Source organism: Oreochromis niloticus, linkage group LG10 (genome assembly GCF_001858045.2).
Source record: "Oreochromis niloticus isolate F11D_XX linkage group LG10, O_niloticus_UMD_NMBU, whole genome shotgun sequence".
In the NCBI taxonomy this organism is placed as follows: Eukaryota; Metazoa; Chordata; class Actinopteri; order Cichliformes; family Cichlidae; genus Oreochromis; species Oreochromis niloticus.
The window spans coordinates 28,466,367-28,479,544 of record NC_031975.2 but is presented as its reverse complement, the minus strand read 5'-3'; the positions used below and the strand labels follow the sequence as shown (position 1 = coordinate 28,479,544).

Below are 13,178 nucleotides of genomic sequence, written 5' to 3'. Positions count from 1 at the left end.
GCGGAGAGGGCCAACCAAGCATGAAATATACATCACTACTTTTATGTGTGTGGGTACTGCAAGCCAAATAAGTGAGATGTTTGCACATTTTTGTGTATTCAGTAACTTGCCATCTATCAAGTATGACCTGCATGAGGTTATTGATATAAATGTTAATACATGGGACTGGACTCTCCATAGTTTCTTGGTGTAATGTTGATAAGAACTGTTTAGTGTGCACAGATTAATAAACAGTCAGTGAGAGTTGGTTTATACTGCAGGAATTATACAAAAGAATTATTCATGCACTTTGCAGTAGCCACAAGGTCACATGGGTTCTTCTTACAGCTGCTCCCCACAGGGGAGGCCACAATGGTCTGGCTCCATCTTACTCCATCTCTCCTCTGTCACATCAGCCCTTCTATCTCCACTATTAAGTGGAAAGCATGCTCTGTTGGGTTGAGATCGGGTGACTGACTTGGCCGTTGAAGAGTTTCCCATTTCTTTGCCTTGAGAAACTCCTTGGTTGCTTTTGAGAAATTCTTTGGGTCATTTTGTATTAGTACTGTGAAGTTCTGCCCAGCCAGTTCTGCAGTATTAGTATGTGAGCAGACAATAGCCCTCTACACTCTACAGAAGTCTTCCTGCTACTTCTATCAAACACTACTGACCCACTTACATACTGATGGTGTAACATTGCCTCCACCATGTCTGACAGATGATGTGGTGTTGTAACGCAAAGTTATTTAAGGGCTAGTTTTATTGCAATGGGTGAGTTTACTGACTGAGGCGCAGAAGAAATAGTTCTTTATGGAGCCTAGATGGTGTTAATGACGAGACCAAAGACTGCAATTGTTTGGATGCCTGGGTCGTTGACCCAGAGGTTTGAGTTTATTATATTATTTATCATTTCTAGTCTTTGGTTTCTTTGTTAGAGTTCTGTCTTATGGTTTATGTCTCTGTGTAATCCTTAGTTGCCGTCTCCCCTGTCAGCTATATCCCCGTGTCCAGTCAGTGTCTGTGTCTGCCCTGGTCCCACGTCTCTGTTCCCTCTGTAGTGCCTGCCTGTGAGTCTGTGTCTGTAAGTTCAGTCTGTGTTATGTTTCCTGTTTTACTTTGAAAGTCCGTGTCTCATGTAAATGTGTCTGGTTGTGCTTCCTTTGTCTCGTTAGGCCTGATTTGCCCCAGCTGTGTTTCCCTCCTGTTACTCATTCCCTGATTGCTCCCTCTGTGTATTTAAGCCCTGTGTTTCAGTTTGTCAGTGTCGTGATCTGCCCTCTTCTTGCTGTGTGTTCCGTCTGAGTAAGTTTATTTGCAAGTTTGTTACCTTTTGAGTTTAGCAATAAATCTGAGTTTGAGTTACTTTCCGCCTCCGAGTGTCTGCACATTGGGTCCCCCTACTACCACTCCTGCCTGCACACAGCCTTCACATAACAGCAATATCTTGTACCAAGAATATATTGAATAAATGGGGGAAAGGGGAAATGGAACAAAATAATTAATACAACACACAACATAAATAAATACCCACAATTAAATAATAAATCAATGCTGTGATTTTTCTGTGCAAGAGTCCTTTTTGTTAAGAGTCCTTTTGGTCCTTTGTTAAAGTTTCTTTTTTAAAGTTCACTTTTTTAAAGGAATTCCTCCTTAGGGTCCAGCTTCATGTAATGGGGAAATATGTCCGTAATCCAAAGACTGCAAAGTGGGGGAAAAGAGGGGAAAACAAAGAATGGTCCTACCGGCTCGCCACTTCAATATGAAGAAGATCAATTCAAAGGGGGGAAAAAAAACCTGACCTGTAGGCCAGAAAAATGTCCATTAGCACATCAAGTTCAATTCAGTTTACTGGTAAACAAATACATTTTTCTGCAAGTCTATGTAACAATGCGAATCATTAATCATCAAATGTACAACAGTTAAATTATTAATCATCTTGGCTACGTAGCTTAATCTATACATTCCAGTAGCTTTCGCTACAAATAAATACAAAAACAACAATAAAGAAAAACAACTGTCTAACAGACAGCATAGCCGAATTCAAGGCAACACATAACATCAGTCAATTGCACTTTGTTTCAAAGTAAGCCCATTAAAGTGCTTAAGTAAATAAAAGTGTTCAAAAACAGCGGTTTTTTAAACGGAGTTCTGCTCGCGGTGGGAACGCTGTCGAACAAAGTAATTTTTTAATCGCGGAAAATCGATTTCCAGGAAGGGGTTTTTCCACAAAAAATGAAAGTTGCAAAAATTATTCCCATTTATAAATCAGGTGAAAAGCATTGTTTTACAAATTATAGACCAGTGTCGGTACTCTCCCAGTTTTCTAAGATACTGGAAAAACTATTTCTAAGAAGATTTGATAGCTTTGTGGATAAACATGAATTGTTGGCAAATTGCCAGTATGGGTTTAGAAATAATAGATCAACAGTTTTGGCATTGATGGATTTAATGGAAGAAATAACAGAATAACAAGAAGTATGCACTTGGAGTCTTTCTAGATCTAAAAAAAGCATTTGATACTGTTGACCACAAAATTCTAATAATCAAACTGGAAAGATATGGGTTTAGGGGTGTGGTATTGGACTGGATAAAAAGCTATGTAATTAATCGACAGCAATATGTACAAATAAATGAGTTTAAATCTAAATTGGTGGATATTGAATGTGGAGTACCGCAAGGATCAGTATTGGGTCTGAAAATGTTTATTATGTATATAAATTATATTTGTAAGGTATCAAAGGTACTAAAGTTTGTAATTTTTGCAGATGATACCAATATACTTTGTTCAGGTTTGGAATTTCAACAGGTTTTGGAGGTGATCACACAGGAGTTAAAGATATTAAAGAAGTGGTTTGATAGAAACAAATTGTCCTTAAATTTAAATAAAACAAAATTTATGTTATTCGGAAACTATAAGAAAAACATTAACATTGAAATTTGTGTTGATAATGTATATCTAGAAAGGGTTAATACCATAAAATTTCTTGGTGTGATCATTGATCAAGGCCTGTTGGAAATCACACATCACTTATGTGAGGGGAAAGTTAGCACGGGGCATTGCTGTCTTGGGGAAAGTAAAACAATTTCTGGATAGGAAAACATTGTATATGTTATATTGTGCTTTATTATTACCATACATGAGTTATTGTGTAGAGGTTTAGGGAAATACATATAAAAGTAATATTCAGACTATAATCATAATGCAGAAAAGGGCCATTAGACTAATAAATCAGGAGGGGTATAGGGCTCACACAAACGCACTCTTTATTAGGACGCAAGCTATAAAATTCCAGGATCTGGTGAAGTTTAAAACAGTGCAAATAATATATAAGGCAAGGAAAGGGATGCTCCCAATCGAAATAAGTAAATGGTTCTTAGAAAGAGAAGGGAGGTATAACTTTAGAGGGAAGTGGAATTTAAAATTACGAAGAGTAAGAACAACATTGAAGAGGATGTCTATTTCAATAGCGGGAGTTAAATTCTGGAATGAGTTAAAAGAAGAAATAAAGGTCAGTAGTGATATAAACCAATTTAAAATAAAACTCAAAAAAGAAATTTGAAATAAGTATAAGAATGAAGAAAATGCAATTAACCCAAGACAGCAGTCAAACTGATGTTTATTTTCTTCTGCAAATTAGCAAATCTAAATATAGTTTTAGTTGAACATGAGAAAATATTTTTTTGTGATGTTATGTTCTAAGTTGAAGGCATTGTATACATTTTTGTTGTTCAAATTTAGATGATGAGGATGTAAACCTGAGGGGGTAGGGCTAAATAAGTATATACTTCTGCCTACTCCTTTTCAAACAACTGCATGGAATGATTTTATGAAATGTTGAAGAATATATATGTTTGAAATAAAAATGAACTGAACTGAAACGATCGACTCATTACTGAGAACTAAAAGGTTGTTATTGGTAGATGTTAAGGACACTTACCGCTGAGGTGAAATTAATTTATAGATGAATTGAGGGGAGAAAATGCTTTGTTTTCCAACGCCGTTCTAAACGCCATAAGCTTACAGCAACAGCAGGAGTCGAACCCGGAAGTATCCCTCCACAGCCGGTTTTCATAGTTGCCGCGACGTGGAAGGAGCAAATCAGGAGAGGGACCTCAAATCAGCTGACATGGGTCATGTGACAGGGTGTAGTTGATATGGGTTACAGTGTGTTTTGGATCATGTGCCAGCTTTGTGCGCAGACTTTATTCAGTTTTAAAAGTTGCCTCAAGGTGCTTTAGACTTTAAAGTAAAGACTTTACAATAATACAAAGAAAACAGAGAAAACCCCAACAATCACATGAACCCCTGTGAGCAAGCACTTTGGCAACAGTGGGAAGGAAAAACTTCCTTTTAACAGGAAAAAACCTCCATCAGAACCAGGCTAAGGGAGCGGCTGCATTTGCCATGACCGGTTGGGGTCACTGCAGTTTCTTGATTGTCTAGTTTGCACCTTGCTGTAAACTCTTTATTCACATTCATGAAGGCATCTCTTGATTGGAGACTTTGACAATGATAAACCTGCCTTCTCAAGAGTATTCTTCACTCGGTTAGATGTTGTGAAATCATTTTTCTTAAGCAATGAAAATAATTCTGTTGCTGTAAAGCCGAGCATTATTCGTTTGGCCACTCCTAAAGTTTTTGCTCTTTCTGAGAGATTTTTCTTGTTGTTGTTTTTCAAGCCTAATGGTTTCCTCTCTCACTTGGGCTTCATCTTTAAAATTACAGTGAAAAGCAGAATTATATTGCGTCTGACCATGAAGCTGCTTTGTGTGTAGTGAAGTGTTAATGGTTTATTTCTACTTCTGCTAAAGGAATTGTGTTTTTAAAAGCCCTCCTAAGTAAATATTTAGATGGTCTTAATTATTACTAAGTAATAATATTTTATAATTCTTCAGCAATGATATAATGCAGAAAGTTGAAGACTTCAGGGAAGAGTCCAGCAAGACACTGCACTCTGATCCAGTTTGTCTTATTAAACACTGGAGAAAGATTTAGTTTTTGACACTGAGCTATAATCAAGGATGCACAGTTGTGTTCTTTGTGTGTCGTGTTTTTATTCTTATCCGTTTAAATGACCACATGTCACCACCACTGGCATGCAAATCATGGGCTTACTTTTCATATGCTGGTTTAGTTATGAAGCTGATCAGCTCCTGGAGCAAACTTTGTCCAGTTTGCAGCTGTGCCACAAATTGTACACAGTATTATAATGACATTTCTTTAAAATCACAGGTCCAACACAGGATGTCTTTTGTTTAATACTTTTGTCTTCCTCATTTCCTACTCGCATCTCTGGTTAGGTACTTTCAGGCAATTGAAGATAGACAATGTGGGAAGGAAGAAAATGGGCAGGATTTCCAAAAGCCATTTACTCGGAATGGGAACCGTTTTTCAATATGGCATTTTTTTTTTAAAAATCCATTTTAGTGGATGGCTTCTTGGCTCATGGCAAGAAGATTGCTGGTTCCACTCCTCTCTGTGTGGTTTACACTTAAGGTCAACTGGCAATTCTAGAAATTGGGCATGGATGTCAAGCAGCCAAAGTGCTTGAATTGTGTTTACATGTGACTTTGTGTGGCCAGTAAGACTGTATAAATGCTAGTCCCATACAACCTCTAGAGGGCAGAAGACATGTCGACTGTTTACAATGTTTACAAGTTTTCCAGGAAAGTAATGATGATGTAGAACTCTCAAAATATCCAAAGTCTCTTTTTGCTGAAAAATCTGGTAGTAAACAAAATGTTGAAGCAGTAGTCTAGACTCTGTGACCATCAACAAGAAAACTTAGATAATGGAACCACACAGAGAGATTATTTTTCTTTTATAAGCAGTATGGGTGCAGCAGAATATAAAATACATTTTGGATATGCACAGATATGCACTCAGTAGTGAGATCTTTAAAAAACTAATTTCCAGCTGAAACCAGGAATGTAAGTCAAGGCTGCAGATCTTTGCACAGGTTAATTAGATCATTTCCAGATTCACATGAAGAAATATTGCCAACAACAATTACCAATTTGTTTTTAAGCAATATTCTGCAGGCTGCTGAATGTGACAGAATAAAAAGGCAACGGAGAAGCTTATATCTCTGCAGCACCACAAACATTTGTTTTCTGAGACACCATCCTCCTACAAATGAGTATTGTCATTCTTGTAGCAGACTTTCAGTGAAATCAACTAATCAGAAGAAGTCCTAAAAGTGCCACTGGTTTAAAAACTATGACAAAGTTCCTTTCTTGTCAAAATCTAAATTGCAGCTTTGAGGAAATTACAATTATTTGACTTTCCCCTCTGCAATGTAGCTCCAACAATGAGGTTATTATGTTCTCCTTCAGAGCACATGTTTGCGAGTGACACAAACAATGCACCTTGCTGTGCCGAGTGTTCTGCCTCAGGCATGCAGCAGCCAATCTGCAATGCCATGTAATCTCTCAGCCACCATTCAGTAGCCAACAACCTCTGCAACTTGCTTTGCTTCCCACGTCATGTTCTTCCTGTCGCTCACCAGCTGTGTGTCCTCTGTGCCTGATGAGCTGTCCAGGCTGGAGCTTACACTACATCCTTAGCCGAGGACCATTATGTGGCTCAGCACCACAGAGCACATCACAAATGGCAGAGCTGTAGTAGTGCAGATGGGTTAATTAGTTCTGTGCCATTAAGAGTGCTTACAGTCTAAACTGTTTCCAAATAAGACTAGGAGCAACAACGTCCCTAACAACCCTCTCAGGCCTTATTGCTCATTATAAGGGAAATCCCACACTAAGGATAAAGAAAGCTGAGGTTCCTCTTCAGGTTTGCATTAGTACTGTTTTTTATGACTGCAAATTAAGGATGTAGAACTTAAAACACACATTTATCAATAACATCTGTTGTAGCAATATAATATGGGGGAAATAATAGTACAGGAGAAAGTATTCAAGCTAAAACTGTCCACTGTGCCCCAAAACTGAGACGTTTTACTCCAAATCAAGGTGGTTGAATGCCCATCTCACTATATACACGCTTTACCTTTTAAAATGTCCAATTTCTAATTCAAATCTAATGAATTATATTTCATTCATTTTAAAAACTCATAGTCACAGAAAGATTTAGATATTTGTCTTCTTTGCAGGAGTTGCTCTCACCGGGGTGAGTCATCAGTCTGATGATTCACCCCGTAAACTCATCCATGAGTAAATACGTTACTGGCAACGTGGCAGTGGAAATACAACAATTTAAGCACAGCAGGCTAAAAATATGACAAAAAGTTTTGTTATTGCACCTGTTGATACAAAAAACAAAAGTCTGTCACAGTTTCTCACTTTAAATAGATATGGACTCACTACTTCTTAAAATTCATTTCCATGCTGTGAAGCTAAATGAGCCGTCCACAGTGTCCACTAAGTTTCAGCCACATCCAGCCTTTTTTCACAGGAGGAAGAAAAATGGTACAGAACCGAATAAATGACTGACTGTAAAATGTAGATTCACACGGGATCAATCTTGGATGAGAACTGTGCTGGTTGAAATGTGGGTTTTTTTAGCCAATTTGATTTGGAAGCTTAAATTTATTGGTCAAGTATCAAGTTCTTTTTTGTCAGTGAAGACACAGGAGGTTACCAGAGAGGAACTGTCTGAGAAACAGAGCTTAGCGGCATTATATTTGGACCATAAATGCGAGTACAGCACATCATGGCCTGTTCTGAATTCATTTTGAACCCATCACTTTGGCACACTTTGAATGGTTTTGTTTTATAACAAGGCTTCTGTCCTTCCAGTGCAAGATGAGCTGAGAATACACAGAAGCAAAAAATATCACGGCACTAATAAATGGTTAAATTGCTGTTGTGCTAGGTTGAACTCCCAGTTAGAGTCATTATTTATATAGCATGCAATAAAAGCAGAAATACAAGCAGAAATAAAAGTAAATAAATAAATGTAGATTGAAAAAATTCACATTGAAAGTTAGTGTTGGAAAGGTTACTTTTAAAATGTAACACATTGCAGGTATTTCTAACTCTAAGTTAGCCAAGAAACCATAATAACCCTAATAAGGCCCTTACCAGGAGCCTGTGACATTTTTTTTAAGTGTGTTGTTTATGATTATTATTATTATTATGATCATTATGATCATCATCATCATCATCATTATTGTAGACTACTATTTTTATTCTTTGTCATGCTTCTGTAACACAATAGTTTCCCTTGTGGGGTCCACAACTATTAAATGACAAATGGCATGATTACTTACAATATGCATATGTTTAACCTTGATTTAAAATTATGTTTAGTAACAGATTTTGGCTAGAATCCTTTAGATGTTATCTCAGGTTTGACAGAATTTTCAGATAAAATATTTAAACCCTTTGAAAGGAAAAAAAAGATTAACCTTCCAGTAAAACAAGGCTTTATGTCTGAATATATGGATACCATGATGAACTGGTAACAGATTCAACAGTGTAGTAGTAGTTTGATTTTATTTATTTTTTTTATTACCAGATGTCATAATTGTCCCCTTATGCCTCTGGTGTCAAGCTTCCACTTTCTTCTTGTCATTTGTCTGTTGCCCCTCTTCCTCTGTTTGTGCATGTATCTTTAGGTTTTTGTGGATTCTTGGAGGCGCTGCTATTCAGTGGTTTCTTGCAGATCTTTGGCACGCACCCACGTCTGGCTAACTGGACAGCATAACAGGACCAGCACTTCCATCTGCCAGGTTGGTTTTTAGCAGTAGAAATGTTCAGGCTCCTCTCGTAGTACTGGTTTGTGGTTGTGATCTCTTGCATTCAATTCCAAACTGCACATACTATTAAATGAATGGCTCTAAAAGTAGATGGAGATCCCTGTAAGCCATTTTACATTTGATGTTGTTGTATTTTTTGGTGTCCAGAAATGCGCCAAAAGATGGTATTCCCGCCTGCGAAAAGATCCTCCAACAATTTAACAATTAGGCCAACATGTAAAAGGTGAATCCAACATTACTAACCAAAACTGAAGACCTGAGTGTCGACCAAGGCTCTACAGTGACCTCATGTTTCAGCCACTGAGAGTAAATATTCTCTGCACTGAAGACCCTACTCATCCATCATATTCAGGAAAAAAGCATTATCTTGTGTTTTTGACTTGTGCCTCAGTATGAATTATTCAATGAGCTATTCATTATCTTGACTGGACCTGCATGTAGAGGACGAGTCCCATCTACGACTCAGCCACTTCTATCTCTGAGGAGTTGGGAAAGCTCTCAAAATAATTGAATTGTGGCTTTAGAGGGTCTGGCTTTCCATCTGACTCGACTGCAAAGACAACTGCACTCGTCTGCCACGTCTGATTTAGACACAAGTTGTGTCAGTTTACTGAAAACCTGATCAAAGTCACACAGGGAGTAAGCCACATAAAGACCCATCCCCCCAGAACTGGTCATTCATAAAGTAAAATGGGCAAAGTCTAAACTACTGCAGCCACTGTGACTATTTCCATTAGACACACATAATGTGTAAGGTCAGAAGATGAAAAACTGGAATTCGTGATGTTGAATGTCAGCTATGCTCCAAGTAGCATTACAGCGTGGTGTAAATGGCACTGTGCTGAATCACACACATGATATGGTGGAGCAGCTCTCAGCTACAGATTTATTAATAGAAAATAAGAGATCATTTAGAAAAAGACTGAACATTTGGTAGAAATGATACAATACCAACAGAGTGCAATTACTGGTGTCTACTCTCAGAAAAATGATGGTTCTTAAATGGTTCTTCAGATGTTTTCATGGTTCTTTAAAGAACCATCATACGTCAAAGAACCTTTTTATTTTGTAGATGGTTCTTTAAAGAACAAAAGGTTTTTCATCCTTAGCTATCTAAGTTTGATGGTGTAAAATGGCATAAATATTTATTCACTATAATGAGGGTGTGAATTATACTGTGTGTTTTGTTTGTGTGCATGTGTGTGCGAAGGGTGAGGGTGGGTTACCTGGCAATTACCCTTTAAGAGCAGATGGTAGGAAACTGAATATTCAAATAAAAGTTAGAAATACTTGCTTAAAAATATACTGATGGCAGGGGTGGGGGCCAAAGCCTAAAGACCCTACCCCCCCACACCCCTAACCCCGCAAACCCACTGATCACAAATAATGTGATAATAGAATATGGAATTTATTATTAAGACATTTATGAATATGGTGAGTTAACAAACAGTAGACACAATACACACATTCAAATACTGTACTTTTTTTTTTTTTGCTATGTGAATGGGTGAATGACTGAATGTAGTGTAAAGCGCTTTGGGGTCCTTAGGGACTAAGTAAAGCGCTATACAAATGCAGGCCATTTAGTTTTAAATTTTAATAAACTATTACTATTTTCTGCTTCAAGGCATTACTTTTGAGATTATTATATGTATTAGAAAATATAGCATAATGATAATACTAGTTATTGTAAACTTTACAAACCACCCAGCAGTATGTAAAGTCAAATTATAAAATACAAGTAAATAACAATTGCACAACAGAATGTCAGTGTGCTCATTACCGACACACTTGCTTAGTTTTGACAAAGCACACTGCTTAGGTAAAGGATCTCAGTACTTGTTTATCACTGAGCAATTTGTTAATATGTGTTTCGAGCCAAATAAATGACAGGGAGGGAGAGAGAGAGTGACGTTAGGACACGTCGTACTATGGCAACCTCCCGAAAGGGGGGGGTCAATCATTGGGATGCGCATGCGCAGACAGATAGCGCGACCGGCGGGCCTTGAACTTTCTAAGAGAAGAAAAACTTTCTCACGGACGGTGACAGCGAAACGGATAACAGTCTTGAGGACCTGCTGGTCTTTGAAGCTCTGGATTCTGGGACTGTTGGAAAAGGTAAAACATTTTCATTAAAACCTTTTTACTGTTTTGTTTTTGTTACTCGTCATTGTAGCTTGCTGTTAATGTTGTGCTAAAAATAACAGTTAGCTATGTTAGATACGTTAGCCGTTGACGTTAACGCAATTTAGTATCGTATACAGAACTGTTTTCCTAACAAAACCAGTGTTATAATTAAGTGAAGGTGCTCCCAACTAATTTGAACCTTTGGCTTCTAAAATATGTGGTCCTATTGCGTGCTGTGTACATAACCTAATGTCAGCTAGACCGATATTAAAATTTATAATATTGTTAAAGTCACTAAAATGGCGCCCGAAGCCTGTTGTGATGTGAGCTGTGTCTGCTCTAGAAACTCAGAAATTCAGTAACTCTGAGCCGTACATTAAATACTCACATCAGTCTGTACTTTGAATTCTGTAAGAGCTGTATAAAATACAGCTATGCATAAGTGTTTTGAATGAATAGAAATGTGACACATGAGAAGGTGTGTCTTTGACTGTTCCTGTATAACTTATTTTCGGACTAGTTGACAAGTTATGCTCTGGTCATTTGATGTTACCAGGATGGATGTCCTTTTGTAATATAGTTAAATTTTCTTTGTACATTTCATTTATCCACCATCGTACATTAAGCCAAGAAGAGGTCGTTATGCTAACAAGAGGTATCAACGCTGGGCAAAAGTTCAGCACATGGTTAAAGTTTGTAATCCAGCCAGGGTGTAAATATCACTCAGCAGCCAGTCGCAGAGCTGAAGCAGGTGGCATCAACACATAAATCTACTCTACCCGGCTTAAATCACAAGACCACCTCTGACCGAAAAGCTGTAGATTTTTCTTGTTTGCACAAATTAATTAAGATTTACTCTAATTCTTTTCACAGCTCCAACAAAATGAGGAAGAGGAGGGGGAGAAAAACAATTAGATTGAATTACAATTGGATGGAAGTCGAGGACAATGAGGAGGAAGCTTAGGATGAGGAGGAAGAAAAGCAGCAGGAGCATCTTTAGGGATCTCTATGATGTCATTGAGGTTTGTTTCATAATATTGTCCTCTCACAAAGAAAGATGACTTGTTTTAGTTCACCTACCCACTTCCTGTATTAAGTAGTGATTTGCAAAACGTTGTGGAAATCCACGGAGCAGGCACGTATAGTGCACCTGCAGGTAAATGAACATCAAATCTCTAAGACTAAAATCTGTATTATACTTTCAGTCTTAAGAACATATGTTGTATATTTATCACCCTTATGATAAAACCCATGTCAGCCATTGGTTTATGGACTCAACATTTGCTTTATTGCTATTGCTATGTTGGTTTTTGTGAGCCTTTTGGGACCATATTAGGACGAGGGATCAGAATCTGGAGTCGTGCACACTACTGTTTCATTTAGTGTGTATCCATAAGATTTGTGCTCACATTTGCTGCAAACACTTGTTTTAATTCTGTTACCCTGTTTTGATGCAGAATTCATGTGAAATCAGGCAAGAACTGGACTTGTTTTTCATAATGTGTTCTTGTGAATTAATTGTGTATCGCATACATTTGATTTGACTTTCTGCGAGACAACAATCGTCCGCTGGCACAAAAAGTTTTCCAAATACCTCCATCAGATCAAGCCTGGATTTAGAAAAGAAGAGCAAAAAAATCTGCACCTCCTGCTTCACATGCAATTTGTGCTTGTGTGTTCAGAGGCGGTGGCGAGAGGGGAGACCTCGGCTCATCCAGCTGGAGAGCCTGACCAGGAGGAGTCGAACATTAACTCGGCTCTTCCAGGACACCCTGCAGACTTGGCTGCTGGCAACAGCGAGGGATGATGTGAACGCCAAACTGGAGTCCATCACAGGTCGACTGCAGGTATGTGAGTCAGACCTTCTGAGGAGGGTTTCAGTTTTCTCTCTTCTTTATAATTGACCCTTGTTTTCTCTCTCTCAGCTCCTTGTCTCAGAGTGGGAGGGATTTGAAGCACAAAGGGAGGAGCTTGTCGTTTGGTTGGCTGATATGGATGCCCGCCTGAGTGAGGTTGACCAGCTGACAGGAAACAGCTGTGAAAAACTGAAACAACTGCAGGTGTGGGGTTGTTTTGATATGATACATACGTCAGAGATATTATCCTAAACTGGACTAACAAAGAACCATGAGTCCAACATGAAACTTACCTTACATAAGGTAAGGCTGAAGTTCATTGATAATTTTGATCATAAACTTGTTGTTGAAATATTTTTACTGATCATGCAAACATCTGCTGATGAAAATGTGTTGATTTATTGGTCTGTTATGAAGCTATTGCTATTTCTAATGTGTTTTTCACTTTCTGATGTTTTATTAAACAATACATGTATTAATTGTTGTTATCTATAGA

General features: G+C 38.0%; 1 long non-coding RNA gene across 1 annotated transcript; it reads right to left on the bottom strand.

The window, feature by feature from the left end:
• Positions 1-1,302: 1,302 nt before the first annotated feature.
• On the bottom strand, positions 1,303-4,109 carry LOC112848054 (uncharacterized). Its single transcript, XR_003221963.1, has 2 exons — positions 3,918-4,109; positions 1,303-1,778 (listed from the first exon to the last, which is right to left on the bottom strand). It is a non-coding gene; the product is annotated as an uncharacterized LOC112848054 (long non-coding RNA).
• Between the last annotated feature and the right edge of the window lie 9,069 nt (positions 4,110-13,178).